Below are 22,500 nucleotides of genomic sequence, written 5' to 3' on the forward strand. Positions count from 1 at the left end.
AGGTGCTCCGGTAAATGCCGCGGCGAGGGAGAACGAGGCGAAAAGGAATGGTGTGGGTTTTGGGAAGAGACGTGGAGGGGGGGAGGAAAGCAGGAAGGGGCAGGAAAGCAGGAGGGGATTTTATAGTGGCACTCGTGGAAGGAGGGAGGAGGGCAATGGAGCTCGGTATGCTCTGCCAGTAACTGAAAATACACGATAACTATGGTTATTGGTCAAAAACTAAAAAAAAATTAGAGAAAATTTATTTGATAAAATTTGAAATTTTTAAAAACAATTACGACTTTAGCTGTTCGGTAACCGCTCGGTTTTGGTTGGTTAACGAGCGGTTTTGGTCGGTTACCGAGCGGTTTTCTCGCATTTTTGAATTGGTTGGTTACCGAGTGGTTTAGGTCGGTAACCGCTCGATTTTCTCGATTTATCGAGCGGTTTTATCAAATTTCAGCGCAGTTCAACAAAAAACCTAAAAAGGGGCTCAACATTGTAAAATCAATAACTAAATCATCTGAGCTTCAAATCAAGTGAAACAAATTTTGTTGGTTTCCTTGTAACATGATCTACATGATAAAAGTATTTATACTCATAAAAAATTCAAAATTTTCTGTGAGAAATTGTATTTGTTAAACCAACTTAAATGCATAGTTTACTCTTTGCTAATCCAAAAATCATGAAACTAATTTTGTTAGTATTCTTACATGATCCTATATCTTTTAAAAATACATGAACTCATGAATTAGTTATTGTAACATGCATGATTGTGTAAATATGTTGCGACTAGATTAATTCATAACTGACCCATCACACCTCAAAAATTAGTGAAACCACTTTCATTAACTTATTTATACTATTATTTACATAGAAACAAATAATAGTAGATATGAAAAAATTAATTACAGTGCTGTTTCTTAACATATTCACTTTATGCTTGTGAACTTTATAAAAATCATAGAGGATTTAATAAAACTCTAAATAAAGTGAAATTAATTTTAAAGATTCTCTTGAAATACATTTTACACAAGAAAAATATGTGTTTGCATGTTACACTTTTTCTTAACGTGAGTTAATAACTGAGCCGCACGTTTCAATTTTTTTTCATTTTTTCAAACTTTCTCCCTATATGGTGCAAACGACATTATTTTTGAAAAAAAAATTCACAGAAGGTCTTAGAATTGTGTCTAGTTTTTTTAAGATTTTTTAAATTTTTTTATTTTTTTATTTTTTTGAATTTTTTGAATTCAAATTTTGGTTACCGTTCGGTTTCTGAAACAGGACCGGACCGAGAAGGTCGGTAACCGCGATTTTTGGGCGGTTACCGACGCATTTGTGAACCGTGCTGGCTGCAGCAGAGAGGTTCTCGTGCTCACGTGTTTGTTTTTTTGGGGGCGGGGGGAGGGGGCCCAGGCTTCCGGGCCAGGCGTTTCGATGTGATCTTCTTGGTCCCACTTGTCAGTTAGAGTAGAAATTGATTAGCTTCTCTAATACTTTTCTTGACATTTTTCCTTCGCCTAATATTTCCTCATGTTGTTAAAACGAATAACACCACAGTAATTTCAGGTACATGATAGTGTTAGGAAACCTAAAGTTTGCAATCGAATGTAAACTCGTCTCAATCTTTCGAAGGATTCGAGTATATTTTTTAGGGGTTTTGGCACTATATATATGCTGTAACTCCTCATTGTAAAACACAAATTAATAAAGAATAGAAAGTTTTTCTCTTATATTGTGTTTCCTTTCGCAATTGTTCTCTCGAGGGATCGTTGTACTAAACCCGGTAGCAGCGGTTTCTCAACACGTTATTAACACGAGACTCTGCCAGAGACAAGCTAGGGAATCGGACTGCCTCGCTCGTAAGGATTGAAAGGTACGATCTGTTCTGTATGTATACGCATTGCTCCTGTTTATTTTGCATCGAAATACATTTGTATCACATGAATAGTAGCAAGTTCGCATGAACAATCGAGTATTGTATGAACACCATCGCAGTATCGCATCTCGTAGGAACAGTAGCCCATATATGCATGAATAGTATCACATTTACATGAATAATAGTGTGATGAACAGTAGCATAGCGAGAATGATATGCACAGCAATAGCATCGCCAGCGTGAACACGGCTGGTAGGGCCCCCAGCCGCCACCTCGCCGTCGGCCGTGAACCAACGGCCACCCCTCTATATAGATCCAAGAGAAAAAAAGAGAAGACTGGGGGGATGCATCGCTGGCATGGAAGCCGGCAGCCTCCCAACTGTGTTCACAGCACCGCCACCGTGTCGCCAGCCGCAAACCGGCGGCCGTTTCCTTACATAACGATGCAGTGGCTCGAAGCTTACCGCCACAGATAGAAAGAGAAAGAAAAAGGGAGTAGTGCCGCGCCGACCGCCTGCTGCTCGTCGTGCGCCCGACCGCATTGGAAGCGCATCTGCGCCGAAAGCACAAGACGTCACGTCACCTCCGAGCATGAGCCGCCCGAAGCGGCACCGCTGGGCCACCGCGCCGCTATACCCCTAGAGGACCACTGGCGTCGCCCTGAGCACGCGCTGCCGTGCGCATGACCATGCCGTCGGCGCCGCCCCGCACCTGCCGCAAGCACTGCATCGCACCAACCGTTGGCGCTGCTCCACATCGTGCACCACCGACCGCCGCTCGGAATGAATCGGGAGGCAGCTAGGGTTTTCAAACCCTAGCTGCCCCATATAAGTAGGGCGAGCGGGCCAAAGTGGACTGGGCCGACCCAATGCTAGTGGGCTGACCAAAATAAGAAAGAAATTAGGAAAAAATAAGAAAAAGAAAAGAAAATTCCAAAAAAATTGCGTTTAGACCTCTGATTTTCCTGTTAATTGAGCATAACCCCTAAATTTTCGCATTTAGGCCCGTGGTTGTTCTGAAAATTATCCAGAGGCTCTGTTGTTGCATCGAAGTACCCCTAGAATTCGAATTTTGTATATGTTTTAGCATTTATGCAGTACTTAATTCTGTTATTATTATTTCTATGTTGTTAATTATTATTTTTACTATTTGAATTGTCTGTTGTGCATTTAAATTCTATACAAATTCGAATAATAGCATAGAAAATATCAAAAAATTTGTAGTAATCCAATTTATCAATATAATGCTACTTTACTGGTAGTAATACTTGTGTCATTTAAAATATGTAGATGGATGGAATCACGAACAAGGAGTTCGCTGAGCTGAGTGCTGATGGCAGCAATTATCTCACTTGGGCGTCGGATGTCCAGATTGAACTTGAAGCGAAAAGGCTCCGCACTGCCATTGGTCTGGGGACAAGTAGTGCAATGGTTCCCATGAAGGATGAGAATGATCAGGCACTTCATTTTCTTCGCCACCATCTCTCTCCCACTTTGAAGGATAAGTACATGGTAATGACCAGTGCTAAGGCACTATGGGACGCACTGCAGGAGCGTTTTGAGCGTCTTAAGTACACCATCAAGCCTCTTGCAGAGCAAGAATATGTCCGGCTCCATTTCTGTGACTGCAAGCATGTCAGAGAGCACAACTCCACGCTGCACCGCATTTGCACACTCCTGTGTCTCTATGGGAAAGAGATCACAGAAGAGGAGAAAATTGAGAAGACTCTCTCCACTTTCCACCCAAATATGGAAAAATCTGCTTGCAATCACCGTCAATCAAATTACAATAAGTATTCTGAACTAATTGATGTGTTGCAGCTTCATGAAGTTCATGATAAAATCATAAATAAGAACTTCTTATCCCAGCTGCAAAGAAAGAGAAGTGACCATGAAGTCAATCACAACTCTTTCAAAGAACGCAAGAGCCGCAATAAGAAGCGGGGGAAGGGAGGAAGAAAAGTGGTGGCAGTCAAAGTCAAGCCTAATGATGATAATGGCAAGACAGAAAGAAGTCAAGCCATATGGTGAGCAAGACTAGACATGCTATAAGTGTGGTGTTTGGGGCCATTGATCCCAAATCTGCAAAGCACCAAAGCGTGTTGTGGAAGCATACCGAAAGAAGAAGGAGCAGCCAGAAGCACACCTCACCATTGCAGTGGGGATGGAAGAGGACAAAACAGCTGCAGTTTAAAGGAAAGCATCTCACATGGAAGTTGATGACGCTCCCGCACTAGCAGTAAAAGACCTCCCAATGAAGGATGTGGAGGCCTATACTTTGCCCTCCTCCACTACTGTTGGTAACATGGGAACCAGGGGTCCCCGAGTCCCAAGGCCAGGACAGCAGAGTGTCACGTGGCGCCCTCCCTCGGGGGTTATCTCCCCGAGGTCCGAGAAGACCAAATCCTAGGAGAGGGTGCTCGAGGCCATGAACAGTGGTCCCCGAGTACCTAAGTTCCCCGACGACCAAAGAAGGCCGAGTTCCGAGAGAGGGTGCTCAGAGTCATGAACAGTGGCCGCTGAGTACCCGAGTTCCCCGATGACAAAAGAAGTCAGTTCCGGGAGAGAGTGCTCGGGGCCGTGAACAGTGGCCCCCGAGCACCCGAGTTCCCCGAGGGCGCAAGCAGTCAAGTTCCGGGAGAGAGTGCTCAGGGCCGTGAACAGTGGTCCCCGAGCACCCGGTTCCCTGAGGACCAAGAGATGGCATACCCGGGAGAGAGTGCTCAACACTATGAATAGTGATCCCCGAGCACTCACAGTTCCCCGAGGGCCTGAGAAGTCCTTCACCGGTGGTCCCCACAGGGGCTCAGCGGTGAGGTGTCAATTGGTGAGAGGTCCGATGCTGCATTTAAGAGGGTGCGTGGCCTGTCACTTCCAATCACTCCCCCCACGCCTGCTGTCAGTCCCTGCCACAGTCTGGCAGGGAGGCGTGGGGATATTTAATGCATGGGTCCCATCGCGCGTCATCCAGCGTGCCTCGGAATAATGTCACAGAACTTGAGGCACACCGCCTGCTGCCCTGCTGTGTCAGGCTTGCTCTGACCGGACGGGCACACGGGGCTACTCGGTGGCTGCTTGGTAGGCCCTCCCCGCAGCACTTGCCAAAATGCAAAATGATGACGAACAAGACCGGACGGGGGCACGTTTTCAACCCTCCCCATCACCTTGTGCAGCAACCCATGATGGTTGCTTTCCATTTATGGCACCTTGAAACTTGCGCCAATCCTTTCTGGGCATGTTACCTGCCCCGACGGGTATAAAAGAGGGGTGGGCTCCCAGAGAAAGGGATCGAGTCCTTCTGAGATAGAGCGAACCTGAATCGGACATACAAGACGGAGACCGAGACTTAGATCGACCGAAGAACAAGGAACACGAAGCTCTAGACTTAGACAAATATTCTTGTAACACACCAGATCCTCAGAGAGACATTCTCAGACCATTTATAGCAAACACACAGGAGTAGGGTGTTACACTCAGTGCGGCCCAAACCTGTCTAAAAATCCCCCGAGCATTTATCTCCACCCGCATCTCATTCACTCCCATTTATTTCTCGTACGAGGCGGATTCAGAATCATCCCCCCAGCCGAATCTCAAAGGGGGTCCCTCCGGATCCCTGCTTGTGGAGTTCACCCTCCAACAGCTGGCGCGCTAGGTAGGGGGGTTGCATCCCTGAATCCTCTTTGTTCTCTGCAGAAAAGATGGCAGGTGGACATCGTCTCTGACGCACCGGCTCCAGGTCCAGTGAAGAAGTGGAGCCCATCGCTCAAGAAGCCCCATCCTCTGCTGCTCCTCAGCAGCAGCAACCACGGTCCACCCGTATGGCGCTTCCCTCTCATGGGGACAATGGCGTTAGGCCTAGCAGGGCCACCGCCACCGTCACCAGCGGGCTGCCCAACCCTCAGCAAGCGGCAAACACTCCTGCCGCGAGATCTACATCCGAGCAGCACCAGGCGCCATTATGGCGCAGGCTCGCCTTTGGTGACGCCAGTCCTGGAAATGCGTTGCTTGTGGCGCAAGCACTCCTCAGGCACCCGCCTGTCCAGGCAGCGAGGGAAACCTCAGAAGGCCGTTGGCTGCAGGAGGTGTCTGCCCTGGTGGGCACAGCTCACCGGCAGGTGCTGGCCGAGAGCTCCCATGCCTCCTCCCGCCACAAAACCGGCCGGAGGGCCTCCAGGCGGAGTGTTGCCCCACTGGCCACAACCGAAGCTCAGGACCTCCTCTTATACCTAAATGAGCAGAGGGCCGTTGAAGATGCGCGTGTCACCCTCGAGCACCAATGGGAGTCTCGGCACGAGGCCGAGGCAGAGGACTAGGCCTCCTTTGTGCCGACCCATGACCACCAGGGTTCCCCGGCTCGCCGGCGTTCACCACCCAGGGGCGCCGCTCGCACCGCAGGATACGGCACAGGCTGCTGCGCTTTCACCAATGAGCTCCGTCGGGTCAACTGGCCCACGAAGTTCAGGCCAGAACTACCGGAGAAGTACGACACGTCCATCGACCCCGTCGAGTTCCTCCAGATCTACACCACCGCCGTTCAAGCGGCGGGCGACAGTGAAAAAGTGATGGCCAATTACTTCCACGTAGCCTTGAGGGGCTCTGCCCGTTCATGGCTTATGAACTTACCCCCAGGATCCATCGGCTCCTGGGATGATTTGTGCCACCAATTCATGGCCAACTTTCAAGGCACCTTCACACGCCCTGGCTTGGAGTGCGACCTTCATGCGGTCAAGCAACAAGAGGGGGAGACACTGAGGCACTTCATATAGCGCTTTAGCCAGGTTCGCAACACCATCCTGCGGATAACCCCCCACGCCATTATCGTCGCATTACGGCAGGACGTCTGCGATGAGCGGACGTTCAAAAAGCTAGGTACGCATGAGGTCGAGACCACTGCAGAGCTCTTCACCCTAGCCGACAAGTGCGCTAAGGTGGCGGAGGCTCGGGTGTGGCATGTTCCGCGCCCTGAGCAACCCGCTGCCGATCAACCAGGTCCTTCCCGCTCTGACAGGTGGGAAAAGAAAAAGAGAAGGAGGCGCGATGCTGCCCCTATTGTACCGGCAGAGGGCCCTACCCATAGGTCGGCAGAGGGCCCTGACTGCAGGCCGGCATGCCAGGTGGCTGCCGACAGAAGGCGCACACCAGCGAGGGCTCCTGCTCCCCTTGAGGGCACCTGCTCCCACGAGGCCCGAACTAGGAAAGTGGAGCGAGATCCACCAGACTGACTAGCACGACCTCACAGAGTGTCAAACGGTCAAAGGCCTCGTCGAGCAGCACTAGAAGGAGCGCGAGGAGCACCGCAGGGGCAGCGACGATAGAGCCGCCCCCGAGAACCAAGAACTCGGGTTCCAGGAGCCCGAGCATACCATCGCCTTCATCGACGAGGGCGCGTACATGCCCTTCTCTCGTCGCTGCGTCAAGACCATGCAGCGGGAGGTGTGCTCGGCCACCTTGAGCACATCAGCCATGAGGCCCCTACGGAGACCCCGATCACGTTCAGTATGGCAGACAACCCCGCAAGTACTGCAGGCATGGGGCGACTACCCCTGGTAGTGTCCCCCACCATCTGCAACGTAAATGTCAGTAGAGTGCTGATCGATGGGGGTGCAAGCCTGTACCTCCTATCCCAGGAGGCCTTCGAGAAGCTGCAGGTGCCTTCCAGGTGCCTAAAGCCGTCGCTCCCCTTCTACAGGGTGACACCAGGGCATACCCTGCCCCTCGGGCAGGTCGAGCTGCCCGTCACATTTGGGAGCTGGGACAATTTCTGGACGGAAAATGTCATCTTCGATGTCGTGGAAGTCCCTCTCCCCTACAACGCCATACTCGGGTGCCCGGTGCTCACTCAGTTCATGGTAGTCATGCACTATGCCTACCTCACGGTTAAGATACCGGGCCCTGCTGGCCCCATCTCCGTGCCCGCCGAGACCAGCAGCGTCATCACCTGCGCCGAGCAGCTCTACTCGGCCTTGGTCTCTGCTCAAGCCGAGGTCGAAGGACACCCAGGGGGCCAGGGACCCTCTTCATCCAAACCCAGACTCACCACCGACGCCTCCGTTCCTACGAAAGAGGTCGTGGTGAGCGAAGACCCTTCCAAGGTCGTCCGGATCGGCGGTGACCTGGCCAGCAAATAGGAAAGCGCACTCGTCGCCTTCCTCTAGACTAACGTCAATGTGTTTGCATGGCAGCCGTCTTATATGCCCCAGGATCCCTAGGGAGGTGATCGAGCACCACCTTGCTGTGTGCCTCGACGCACGGCCGGTAGTAAGCGCCCGAGCGCCAGGAGTTCATCTGGGAGCAATTTAGCAAGCTCCTTGACACCGGCTTCATCCGAGAGGTCCTCCACCCAAAGTGGCTGGCAAACCTAGTCAACATCCCGAAGGCTAACGGTAAACTTCGCATGTGTGTTGACTACACCAACTTAAACAAGGCTTGTCCGAAAGATCCTTTTCCTTAGCCCCGCATAGATCAAATTGTAGAAGCCACTACGGGATGCGATCTTTTGTGTTTTTTAGATGCAAATTCGGGTTATCACCAAATCCGCATGGCCAAACAGGATGAGGAAAAAACTTCTTTTACTACCCCAGTGGGGACCTATTGTTATGTCTCAATGCCTTTGGTTTGCGCAACACTGGGTCATCCTTCTAGCGGGCCGTGCACATTACCCTTGATTCACAGGTTGGTCGCAACATCGAGGCTTACATCGACGATCTCGTGGTCAAGTCCTGAGACCGTGCCACCCTGCTGGAGGACTTAGCTGAGACTTTCAATAGTCTCCGCGCAACCCGCCTGAAGCTCAACCCCGAGAAGCGCGTCTTCGGGGTGCCTGTGGGCAAGCTCCTCGGTTTCTTGGTCTCCAGCCGAGGAATCGAGGCTAATCCGGAGAAGATCTGGGCCATCGAACAGATGCGTCGCCCAGCTCAACTCAAGGAAGTTTAGTGTCTCGCTGGTTGCATGGCAACCCTGGGGCTCCCTCTCTTCAAACTACTGAAGAAGACCGGTCACTTCGACTGGATGCCGAAGGCTGAGCAGGCCTTCCAAGGTTTGAAAAAGTACCTTACCTCACCACCCATACTGGTGGCCCCCTCCAAGGGTGAACCTTTATTGCTCTACATCTCGGCCACTCCTCAGGTCGTGAGCATGGTCCTAGTGGTGGAGCGTGACGAGTGCTCAGGGCAAGGTGCTGGGTCCCAGCTCCTGGTCGCCCTCGGACAGCCTTCAATTCTCGCGACTCCTCCTGACCAGGGAGTCGAGCCCGAGACCATGGCTCCCCCTGACCAGGGAGTTGAGCCTGAGAGCCCGGCCGGCCCTGACCACTGTGCCGAGCTCAGGGGCTATGATGAGTCCTTGGGCGAGGCCACGGTCCGGGCCTGCCGTATACAGTGACCGGTGTACTTCATCAGTGAAGTCCTTCGAGACGCCAAGACAAGGTATCCCCAAGCCCAGAAGATGCTCTATGCCATGCTCATCGCTTCCCAGAAGCTGCGCCACTACTTTCAGGCGCACAAGGTCTCGGTGGTCACTACATATCCACTAGGGTCGATCCTTTGGAACCGAGAAGGCACTGGGCGCATCGTCAAGTGGGCAGTGGAGTTGACGGAGTTTGATCTACACTTCGTCAGCCGCCAGGAAATCAAGAGCCAGGCCCTGTCTGACTTTGTGGCAGACTGGACGCCGGTCCCCGAGATCGACCATGAAGAATTTCCGTGTACCCCGGGCAAGATGGGCCTGAGTACTGGGTCATGCACTTTGATGGCTCCCTCACACTGAAAGGCACAGGGGCCAGAGTGGTTCTCACCTCCCCAACGGGTGAAGTTCTCTGGTATGTCATACAGCTGCACTTCCGAGCAACCAACAACATGGCGGAGTATGAGAGCCTCATCACTGGCCTTCGAGCAGCGGTGGGCCTCGGGATTCGGTGCCTGCTGGTCAAGGGAGACTCCCAATTGGTGGTCAACCAAGTATCCAAGGAATACCAGTGCACAGATCCTGAGATGGCGGCGTACGTGGCAGAAGTCAGGAGGCTGGAGAGGCACTTGGACGGCCTAGAGCTGCGGTACATATCTCACCGCGACAACACTCTGGCCCATGAACTCTCTCGCCTGGCCTCTACCCAAGCGCTCGTCCCAGCAAGATCCTTTGAAGAAAGTCTCACACGGCCATCCGTCCTGCCTACCGAGCAGGATGAAGGGGAACCCTCGAGCCTTGTTGAGGGAACCCAGGCGGCGCCCTCAGTGGGAAGTCCCGTCAGGGTGCCGCCGCCCGACGAGTGCGCTGCCCTTTCCAGTAGTTCTCAAGATGCCTCGTGGATCGACGAGATCCAAGGGTACTTGAAAGAAAATATCCTTCCCGGGGATGATGCCTCCGCCGAGAGGTTTGCATAGCAGTCCAAACGCTATGCCATAGTAGATGGGGATCTCTATCGGTGCGGCACGGATGGTGTCCTCCTGAAATGCATCACCCGGGCAGAAGGCGGTGAGCTCGTCACCGAGGTTGGTCAAGAAGGCCTTTCGGCAAGGCTTCTACTGGCATACAGCTCTCCAGGACGCTTCTGAGTTGGTTTGGCGCTGCAGGGTGTGCCAGTTCCACGCAAAGCAGATTCACCAGCCAGCTCAGGTTCTCCATACCATCCTCCAGTCATGGCCCTTCGCGGTCTGGGGGCTGGACATCCTGGGTTCATTTCCCCAAGCAATCGAGGGCTATGAGTACCTCTACGTCGCCATTGATAAGTTCACCAAGTGGCCGGAGGCGGTCCTAGTCATCAAGATTACCAAGAACATGGCGCTTCAATTCATCCATGGTATCGCAAGTCGCTTCGGCGTCCCGAATAGAATCATCACCGACAATGGCACCCAGTTCACAAGTGCCCTGTTCAGGGACTACTGCGAGGACCTCGGCATCAAGCTCTGCTTTGCCTCTGTCGCTCATCCTCGGAGGAACGGGCAGGTCAAGCGTGCAAATGCTAAGATAGTAAAGGGGCTCAAAACTCAGACCTACAACGTGCTCACAAAGCACAGGAAAGGGTGGATCGACAAGCTGCCTGCTGTGTTATGGGCCAACTGGACCATGCCAAGCAGCGCCACTGGGGAGACTCCGTTCTTCCTCGTGTATGGTGCCGAGGCATTCCTCCCCTCCGAGCTCACTCTCGGCTCCCCTCAAGTGAATGCCTACTAAGAAGGCGAACAGTAACAGCAAAAGTGCGACGACGTCGACCACATGGAGGAGCGTCGGCGATGAGCCGCCATCCGAGCAGCCAGATACCAGCAGAGCCTGCGGTGCTATCATTAGTGTCACATCCAGGCCTAGTCACTCAAAGTTGGGGATCTAGTTCTCCAACGTGCCCAATCACGCAAAGGAAAGAATAAACTGTCCCCTATGTGGGAAGGCCCCTTCATCGTGACCGGTGTCCCACGACCTTCTCATTTCAGCTGGCCGTAGAGGACGGGTAGCCGCTCCTAAATGCGTGGAGCATCGAGCATCGGCGCAAATTCTATCCTTAGGTGGACATGTTCGTGCTCGGGCCAACCAGGCCAGGGGTCCCCCCGCCCAAGTTGGTCGGGGGCTGCCACCAACCATGTAAGTTACCATTTCTGTACAAAATTGTCAATATACTCTCTTATTCTGAATTTTCTCTTTGAAAACCATGTGTTTAATCTGTTTGGCGAGATGCTCGATTGTGCGAGAAAACACACTCTCTCATTTTTCCTGTTGATAAAAATGGATCTCGGTCGGTATGTGCACAGGCAGTAGCCGCTGACTTAAGTCTGTTGTGGTGGCCATAGTGTTCGGCCGACTTGGAAGTACCCCAAGCACTACCAAGCCTCTGGGGTTCTCGGGTAATCCTACTGCTTGAACAAAGAGTGGTCGGGACCGCCTAGACCCCAGTGGCGGGCTGTTGGTGCTCGGTCTGGTCAGTCCTACCCCGGACACCACCGAACCATTGGACCTCTTGGTTATGCCTCTATCTATATACTTCGCCGATCCTGGTATTCAAGAGGTCTCGGGTCAAAAAATGAGAGAAGTCTATAATGAGTACTGCACTAATAGAGCGCACCAGTCAAGGAATCTTTTCCTATTTTCAAAAGTTTACAGATCAAATGATCAAGAATAAAGCAGCCCGACCTCAAGGGCCTCAGTGCCCATAGCGCTGCTCGAGCCTACGGGGTCCTCGAGTAATCCTACCACTCGAATATGTGTGGTGGGGACCGCATAGCCCCTGGTTCTCTCACCAGCTTTCCAGTGCTTGGGCACTCCGTACGGGGGAACCAACGTCCCTGGACGTCCCGAGCTCAAGGCGCCTACCCCTCCTGGATTGGTCGGCCTAAAGGCTGACAGCTGTCCAGTGAGTGACTAAAGTCATATGAATTTTTGTTCGTACATACGCAATAAATTATTGTTCCCGAGTAATCCTCGGGACCCTCGCATTCTAATCTGTTCGGCAAGACGGTCCCCTCGCACACAAAACCCCGCCCACGTGCTCGCTTTCCCAGAACGATAGAAACAGATAGTGGTCGGTGTACTGTACAGACGGTGATGGCTAACCGAGGTCTTTTATGGTGGCCGTGGTGTTCGGCTGGCTTGGTCATACCCCGGGCACTACCGAGTCTCTAAGCTTCTCGGGTAATCCTACTGCTTAAACAAAGAGTGGTCGGGACCGCCTAGACCCCAGTGGCGGGCTGTTGGTGCTCGGTCTGGTCAGTCCTACCCTGGACACCACCAAACCGTGGGCACTCTTGGTCGCATTTCTGCCCGCACGTGTCTCTGATCTACTCGTTTGGGAGGTCGCACGGTGGAAAGTGTTCACTGGTCGCGGCGTGCTTCGTGCTAGATGGACTCGTCTCCGAGCAAAGAAGTTTGTGTCTCTGTCTCTTTGACATAGCGACTACGGACTCGCAAGGACTCAGGGGCTGAACGCTCGGATGGTCCCACTACTCGGACGATGAGTGGTCGGGGCAACTTCACTCTCGGGGAAGGAGGGCTGGGCTCGGTCCGGCCAAGTACTTCTCGGGACATCAAGCAAAAACAAACAACATCAAGAAAAGCACAATGGAGTTTCGATCCCAAAGGATGGCTTCTATTATATTTTAAAAGAACCATCCTGGAGGGAATCACTCCCATATTTACAACATTCAAAAAACAAAAAATCTAAGCTAATCCACAGGCTCCGACGGGGGCGAGGACACGTCGTTGCTGCTACCGCTGCTTGGTTCCAGTGGTGCCTCCCACGTAAAGCATGCCGCCACCTCGGTGGAAACATCCCGAACAGCTTCCAGGGCGGCCGCTTCCTCAGCCTCAACCACTCCCTGCTGGACCGGCTACAGCGGGAAGGTAGGGTCTCGGCTGCGGTAGCAGATGAGAACGTGCTCTGCCACTGCCTGGGCCAGAGCACGCCCCTCCCGGGACGCCAGCTCATGCACAACCTTCGGAAGAGCCTTGAGGCACCGCACAATCTCTTCGAAGCCGAGGGCGATGTGGCCGATCGTCTCTTTGTCCAGCCCCTGCTTGCCCACATTGACGTGCCCGAGCCCGGCTACCTTCACGGACTTCCTCGCCTAATGAAGGATGTCTCGCATCATCAGCTTCATGTTGATCCGCTCGGCCATGACGGTCTCGAGCTTGTCCTTCATGATCTACAGCCATTCCTCAAGGCTGATACCATCGCCTATGTCGGTGGGGATGGCCTGCTCTCGGACGGCCAGTTCGGCCTCCCACTTAGCGGCCTGCTCCTCCTGGGCAATGAGGGCCGACGATGCCGAGGCGGCCTCTGCCTCACGCTGTGCAATCTGCTCCTCCCAGGCATCCTGAGCCGTCGCCGTGATCTCGACGTCGGTCTCACGGATCGCGACCTCCTCCTCCTGACGAAGGATTTCAGCGTGGCCACGCTCGAACTCGTCGTTCCGACGGGCTAAGTCCGCCTGGGCAGACTGCACAGACTTCTCACACTTGCCGACCGCCTCTCCCGAGCGAGCAGCTCCGCGGCCTGCCTCCGGGACACCTGGTCGTGTTCGATTGCCTGCCGCTCCATGCGGCTGGCCTTCTCCTGTGCGGCGACAGCCTCATCGCGCACCTCCTCCAAAGCCTCCCGCTCCTCGGCCACTGCCCACATCGACCTCTCGTGGGTTGCGTGGGCCAAGGCGATACGGGCCTCCAGGAGCTTGCCGACCTCTTCCAGCCGCCCCCTCTCTTCAGCGAGGACGGCACGGTCCTTGTCGAGCTCAGCTCACTCTACCACCACGGCTGCTTCAATCCGCTTGATAACCTCCCAGGCGCTTCCGAGCACAACCAAAAGGGGTTCCGGGGCCTGGCTTGATGGTGGCCAAGTGCTGGGTCCCTTGCGAGCCCTCTTTGCAAAGGCGCTCAGGGTCCCCGATGACTGCCCCGCTGGTGCCGCCCTCACCGCAACCACCTCCACCGCGGCCACTCGCTCTGCCCTCGGAATGCTTGGGGTGGGCTCGGATGGCACTGGCTGCTCGAAAGCAGCCGCTGCCCCAGGCAAGGGTGGTACTCGTGGCTCCGGGTCCGTCGGCGTGCTCGGCTCTAGGGCAGGCGCTCTTGGCCCAGGAGCGGGAGCTGGCCTCGGCTCTTCTGGCTGCCTCTGGCCTCCTGCAGGGTCCTTGGGCAGCCTGAAAACAAAAAAGGTAAGTACCTAAACTAGCATCCGGGCAGACATGCTCGGGACAGAGAGGGAACTTACATGGACTTCGGTCTGCGGTACTGCCACCAGGACTCGGGGATTCTGAAGTCGGGGCCCTATGGCTTCGGCCCGGGATCCGCCTTCCTCCTCTTCGGTGGAGGGCTCTGGCCCTCGGGCCGTTGAGGGGCCGCCTTGGAGCCTCCTGCCTCCAACGGTGGGTTGGTTCAGGCGCCAGTTGTTGCGCCGCCGACTGGCCCCTGGTCCCCGGGCTCCCAAGCCCTGGACCTGGCCTCCGTCCCGGACTCCACGCCCGATGATTGGCTGCCCTAGCCACCCTCTGTCGCACCACCTGCCGTCGGCCGTTGTCGTGGAGGTGACGACGATGATGAGGATGATGGTTGGGCCACATAAGACCGGGGACACTTCCCCTTGTCCCCTTGGGCCGCTGCCCTGCCGCCTGCGATGTCTGTGTTGTCGGCCTGCTGGCCGCTGCCCGAGGCATCCTTGCGGCCGGTCTACTGCCTACCACCCGTGGTGTCCCTACCACCGGTCTTTGGCCTGCCGCCGCCGGCGTCCCTGCCGTCGGCCTGCTGCCCGTCACCTGCCTCTTCGTCCACCCTAGGGATTTGTATAGTCCCGGGGTTTCGGCGCCCCGGACAGTCCACCAGGCCCTGGGTGTTGAACTCCGACAGCGTCGCTTGCAGTGCCACTCGGCCAGGGTCTAAGCAGAGCGCCAGCTCCTCTTGGGGCAGGACCGCCTGGGTGAGGTCCTTGATGCTGGTCACTACCCTTAGCAAGGTCGCCAGCGCTCCCTCATCTAGGTCCCCGTCTGCGCTGATGTGGCTCCTCGTGATGTCGTTCGGACCCGTGTACATCCAGGCGGAGCGGGCCTGCTCCCGTAGGGGTGCTAGACGGTGGCGCAGGAAGTCGGCCACCACCATCACCGAGGTCAGCCCCGCCTAGCACAGATCGTCGATGCGGTTCAGCATCGAGCGCATGCGCTCATCCTCCACCAGGGCCACCTCCCAAGTCAGCCTGTGGGGCTCCGTCGCTGTCTCAGGCAGCGTGACGCGGTCATGGGGGCTGACGTCGACGTAGACCTAGTCTCAGTGCCAGTCCTCCCATCTTCTCCGTAGCACTTGCAGAATGTAGAGCTCATCGAGTCCGTCCTGCAGCCGGAAGTTGCAACAGCCGGTGACGTCCACACCGGAGGATCCCCTCTTCTTCCCGGCCGGTGGCATGACGAAGAAATGCCGAAACAGGGCCACCGATGGTGGCACTCCCAGGAACATCTCACAGAAATAAGCGAAGATGGCTATGATTACCACCGAGTTTGGACTTAGGTGGACGAGCTGGATGCCTAAGGTGTCCATTACTTGAAGGAAGAAGGTGGAGAAGGGCGGCACCAGCCCAACGGTGATGAAGGAGACGAAGATGACAATCCGCTCCGGCCGGCGCGTGGAGGGCGTAAAGCTCGATGGCATCACCACCGACGCCTCGTGCTGGCCGGCGGGCACCATTAGCTTGCGGACTTTCTTTGCCCCCTCCTCATTGACGATGCATGACTCTGGCAGCACGCTGTCAGAGCCCGACTTGTCTCGGCAGCTACTTCCTGCCCTCAGCATCTTTCAGGGGTGGGGAGTGTGCTGGAAGGGATGAGGGGGAGGATGAGCAGTGAGCCGAAGGAAGGGCGAGAGCTCCTGAGTGCAAGGAAGAAGAAAGCAGAGGCAATGATCGCAAGAATGGAGTAAGGGGCAATGGTTCGCTCCCCTCTCCTTTTTATGTCCTAGGGATTTCAAACGGCGCTTTCTGCAGCGCATTCAGTGAGGAGCATTCCCTCAATCGGCGTGGGTGCCAGGAGAATCTCCCTCAATCTGTGCGGTTGCTAGGCGCACTACCCTCAATCCGCCCGGTTGCCGCGCGTGCCGCCTGCCTTGTTATCACGCACCTCGAAAGTCGGAGGGACACGCGTCCTTTCGGTTCCCCACTTGGGCCGTACCAAAAGCCTGAGCCAGAAAGGCCAGCGCTGGAGAACAGCCCACGTGGCATCAGTGCTGGGATCAGCCTCGATGAAAACAAGGGCCCCATCTGTAGTCTCTGGGCCATCGCCTACCAATGGGCCAGGGGGCTGCTGTTGGTGACATGGGAACTAGGGGTCCCCGAGTCCCGAGGTCAGGAAAGCAGAGTGCCATGTGGTGCCCTCCCTCGGGGGTTATCTCCCCGAGGTCCGAGAAGATCAAGTTCTGGGAGAGGGTGGTCGGGGCCATGAACAGTGGTCCCCGAGTACCCAAGTTCCCCGATGACCTAAGAAGGCCAAGTCCCGAGAGAGGGTGTTTGGGGCTATGAACAGTGGTCCCCGAGTACTCGAGTTCCCCGATGACCAAAGAAGGTCGAGTTCTGGGAGAGGGTGCTCAGGGTCATGAACGGTGGCCCCCGAGTACTCGAGTTTCCCGATGACAAAAGAAGTCAATTTCAGAAGAGAGTGCTCGGGGCCATGAACAGTGGCCCCCGAGCACCCGAGTTCCCTTTGGACCCGAGTAGTCAAGTTTCGGGAGAGAGTGCTCGGGGCCGTGAACAGTGGTCCCCGAGCACCCGGTTCCCCGAGGACCAAGAGAGGGCATATCTGTGAGAGAGTGCTCTGCGCTATGAACAGTAATCCCTGAGCACTCACAGTTCCCCGAGGACCTGAGAAGTCCTTTACCGGTGGTCCCCACAGGAGCTCGGCAGTGAGGTGTCAATTGGTGAGAGACCCGATGCCACATTTAAGAGGGCGTGTGGCCTGTCACTTCCAACCACTCCCCCCACGCCTGCTGTCAGTCCCTGCCACGGTCTGGCAGGGAGGCGTGGGGATATTTAATGCACGGGTCCCATCGCGTGTCATCCGACGCGTCTCAGGATAACGTCGCAGAACTCGAGGCACACTGCCTGCCACCCTATTGTGTCAGGCCTGCTTTGATCGGGTGAGCACGCGGGGCTGCTCAGTGGCTACCCGGTGTGCCCTCCCCGCAGCACTCGCCAAAATGCAGCAGCCCATGATGGTTGCTTTTCATTTATGGCGCCTTGGAACTTGCACCAATCCTTTCTGGGCACGTTACCCGCCCCGACGGGTATAAAAGAGGGGTGGGCTCCCTGGAGAAAGGGATCGAGTCCTTCTGAGTTAGAGCGAGCCTGAATCGAACATACAAGATGGAAACCGAGACTTAGATCGACCGAAGAATAAGGAACACGAAGCTCTAGACTTAGACAAATATTCTTGTAGCACACTAGATCCTCAGAGAAACATTCTCATAGCATTTATGGCATACACACAGGAGTAGGGTGTTACGCTCAGTGAGGTCCGAATCTATCTAAAAATCTCCCAAGCATTTATCTCCACCTGCATCTCATTCACTCCCATTTATTTCTCGTACGAGGAGGATTCAGAATCATCCCCCTAGCCAAATCTCAAAGGGGGTCCCTCCGGATCCCTGCTTGTGGAGTTCACCCTCCGACAACTGTCATAGAAGATACCATGAAGGATGAAATGGAAAAGAAAGTCATTGAAGATGAAGTGGCCGGATATTTCATAGACTCTATCTAGAATCAAAGTAATTAGTCATTTACTTAGTTGCTGAATTTAGAAGAATTGAATAAATAAATGTAAGCTCTAGAAGAACAATGTTAGTTGCAAACAATATTTTTCGATAGTTAATAAAGCATTTAGTCTTGTTGCTACTTCCTCACGTGTGAATGATTGAATGTTTATTTATAGAATATGTGTGACGCCTGCAAGGAGAAAATGTGTATTGTGGATAGTGAAACCACAAACACCATCTTAAGAGAAAATATATATTTTCAGTCTATTAGAAATAGCTCTGGAAGAGTGATAACCGCTACCGGTAGTGATAAATGCATAGTAGATTCTGGAAGAACCACAGTCATACTACCTATGTGAACTACTTTGCACATTGAAGAAGTATTGTTGTATCCTGAATCTACAATCAATCTCTTAAGGTTTAAAGACATTCGTGCTAACGGTTTCCATATAGAAACTGGAGAAGAAGATGGTAGGGAGTATCTACATATCACTAAGCATTATAGTGAAGTGATAATACTAGAAAAACTTTCCTCCATAAGCAGTGGCTTGCACTACACTCACGTTAAAGCACCTGAAGTGTTCACTACCTTGAAGACTGTGTTTTGTAGTACAGAATTATTCTCCCTATGGCATGATAGATTAGGTCACCCTAGTCTTAGAATGATGAGGAGCATAATTACTAACTCATAAGGTCATAACATAAATGTGAAGAATTTCCCGAATAATGAAAATTTTGTATGCCCTGCATGTGCAACTGGAAAATTAATTATAAGACCATCTACCTTGAAGGTACAAGATGAAATCTCTGCATTCCTGGAACGAATCCAAGGGGACATTTGTGGTCATATTCAGCCGCTCTCTGACCTGTACTTTTTCTGTACTTTTTGGTATCGATAGACGCATCCTCGAAGTGGTCGCATGTATGTCTATTATCTACCCGTAACCACACCTTTGCAAAGTTGATCTCGTAGATCATACAAATCAAGAATAATTTTCTGGATCATCGCGTGAAATCCATTAGAATGGACAACGCTGGAGAATTTACTTCTAAGGCGTTTGATGATTATTGCACTAGTATGGGTATTAAAATTGAACATTTTGCACCGTACGTCCACATCAGAATGGTCTAGCCGAAGCACTGACAAAAAGACTAAAATTTATTGCTAGACCTTTATTGTAACATTGTAATTTTCTTGCTACATGTTGAGGACATGCAATCTTACATGTGGCAGCCCTTATTAATAATAGATCATCCTCCTACAGCATCCATTCACCTATGCAACTAGTACAAGGGGTAATTCCAAAGATTTCCTATTTATGTAAATTTTAATGTATGGTTTATGTGCCAATACTGCTGCCACAGTGAACCGCTATGGGACCTTTGCGGAAAGTTGAAATATATGTTGATTATGAGACTACATCCATAATCCGATATTTAGAACCAGCAACTGGAAATTTGCACACGGCCTACTTCGCTAACTGCATTTTTTATGAAAATATTTTTTCATCATTAGGGGGAGGAAATATACCCTTTGATGAAAAATATCGGGAAATTATATGTCAGGCTGAAGAAATCGCGGCACATGATCTTTGCACTAGTGAAGCAAATGATGAAGTACAGAAAATTATCGATTTGCGGAAATTAGCGAGTGCTTGATCATTTTTGTGATTTGAAGAGTGTGACTAAGTCACATGTGCCTGCACGTAATGCACAGGAGAGGGTAGAAGTACCAAAAGAAGGTACACCTCATCTTGTCCTAGGAGCTCTGAAAAGTAAATAAAGGGTAAGAAATTTGATTCCTCAAGTCCCAAATAGCTGGAGACGTCTGACGAAAGTGGGGAATGAGAGTTTACCATAGCCAATCATAAAAATACCCCAAAACAAAAATAATGGGAGCCAGTTGAGACATGATGATGGTATGGAACCTCAGAAAGTAGGCATACCGGATTTGAATCTTCCCACACAGGAAGAAATTAGTGAAAATACGCGCATTAAAATTGACACTAGTAAACTAAAGGGCCTTGCTCCAACAGTAAGAAATAATGAAGAAGCACCTAAAAGAAATTATGAAGAGCAAGATGTAGAAGCACCTGAAAGTGCAACCCATGATAAATAGCAATACACTATGTGAATTCAGGAGAATCTTAGAACAGAGCAACCATAATAGTTGATGTATACTTCGCAAATAAAATTGCCACAGTTATATATCATGACCCTGAGCCTGCATCACTCACAGAATGTGGAATGAGGTCAAATTGGGAAGACTAGCAGAAGGCAATAACAGCAGAATTGTTGTTCCTGAATAAAAAGAGAGGTTTTTGAGCCAGTATGCCATACACCTCTCCACATCAAACCAGTAGGATACAAGTGAGTTTTTATTGGTAAAAGAAGTGAAAGGAATGAAATTGTGAGGTACAACGCATGACTAGTGGTATAAGGTTTCACTCAATGATCATGCATTAATTATAAAGAAACATATTCTCCGGTGATGGGTGGCATTATATTTAGATATTTAATCTCAATGACAGCCAATTTGGAGTTAAAAATGAAATTGATAGATGTTGTGACTGCATATCTTTATGGGAGCCTAGATTCAAACATTTATATGAAGGTACATGAAGAAATACCATTGTCGAATTAGGATAGAAGAAATAGACATATTAATTGAAGAAATCGCTATATAGGTTGAAACAGTCCGATAGAATGTGGCACAATCGTTTGAGTGAATTTCTTGAAAAATGAGGCTACAAAAATAGCACGGATTGTCCCTGTGTATTCATAAGAAATTTCCAGAATGGATTTTGCATAATATCCGTATATATAGATGATCTAAATATTATTGGTACAGAAGAAGAAATAGAGGAAGCAAGTTCATACTTAAAGTCTGAATTTGAAATGAAAGATTTGGTAAAACCAAATTTTGCTTAGGGATGCGGCTAAAACCAAAAAACAGCTCAACCTTGTAAAATTAATAATTATTTCATATGAGCTTCAAATCAAGTGAAAAAAAATTTGTTGGATTTCTTGTAACATCATCTACATGATAAAAGTATTTATAATCATTAAAAAGTTGAATATTTTCTGTGAGAAAATGCATTTGCTAAACCTAATTAAATGCATAATTAATTCTTGCTAATCCAAAATCTTGAAACCAATTTTGTTAGTATTCTTACATGATATTATGTCTTTTAAAAATACATCAACTCATGAAATAGTTATTGTAACATGCAAGATTATGTAAATGTATTGCAACTAGATTAATTCATAACTAACCCATCACACCTCTAAAATTAGTGCAACCACTTTTATTAGTTTATATATACTATGATTTATGTAGTAAAAATAATGGTAGACATGAAAAAGTTAATTACAGTGCTGTTTCTTAACATATTCACTTTATGCTTGTGAATTTTGTAAAAATCATGGAGAAATTATTAAAATTCTAAATAAAGTGAAACAAATTTAAAGATTCTCTTAAGAAACGTCCTACACAAGAAAAATATGTGTTTGTATGTTAAGCTTTTTCTTAATATGATGGGCCACATCATCCTGTTCATATGGCCCATTTCAGTATTTTCTTCTTTTTTTTCAAACTTCCTCTATATAAAATGTGATGCAAACGATATTATTGTTATTCTTTTTTCACAGAAGTTATTCTAGTATTTTTATAATTTTTTGTGATTTTTTTATTTTTTGAATTCAAATTCAAAAATCGGTCGCATTAAGAAATCGAGCCGCTCGCATTCTTCGAATTTCACGAATATCGACTGGTTTTCGTCGCATTTTTGAACCCTGTACCCATGTGGGCTTCAGCGTCTCCTCCCTCCCTTGTTATGTTCAGATTCAGAAGCATCTTTTCTCATGTATTCCGAGCAAATTGCTTCAAAAGTTGCAATTCAAGGCAAATCTTGAGATCTTAGCATCTCTAAGAGCCAACTTCTTGCGAGATTGAGCTCTAAAGCCCAAAGGCCCAAGCCGAGCTTTGGCCAAACAGAGCTTAACAATCTAATAGGACTAGACAAGGATGTGTAGAAACAGAGCTATGAAGAACAAAACTATACCAGGAATCTGCAAACTGCATGTGCAACAAAGATCGTAAGAAGGAACAATCTGGAAGTGAAGAACAAAAGTGAAAGATTAATCGAGAATCCATGCCTCGACTATCTTGCTTCCATATATGATCCATTTCTCCCTGTTGCCAAGCGAAGCAGAGGTACGGTGTTCCTCCTCTAACACAGCATACCTGATGACAAAGTAAGATTGTTTCAAGCATAAACTTGTCACATGTGATACAAGTGTACAACTCCATGCACATGGCGTAAGTAAAGCACATGCACCAGTACAGTTGAGTGTTGACTATAGAGAGCTAGACACATGTTTTTGGCTAATCAGTATCATGGAGCTGGACACATGTTTTCCGATGTTTATCGATAC

The sequence above is a fragment of the Phragmites australis genome, chromosome 12 (assembly GCF_958298935.1).
Source record: "Phragmites australis chromosome 12, lpPhrAust1.1, whole genome shotgun sequence".
Classification (NCBI taxonomy): Eukaryota; Viridiplantae; Streptophyta; class Magnoliopsida; order Poales; family Poaceae; genus Phragmites; species Phragmites australis.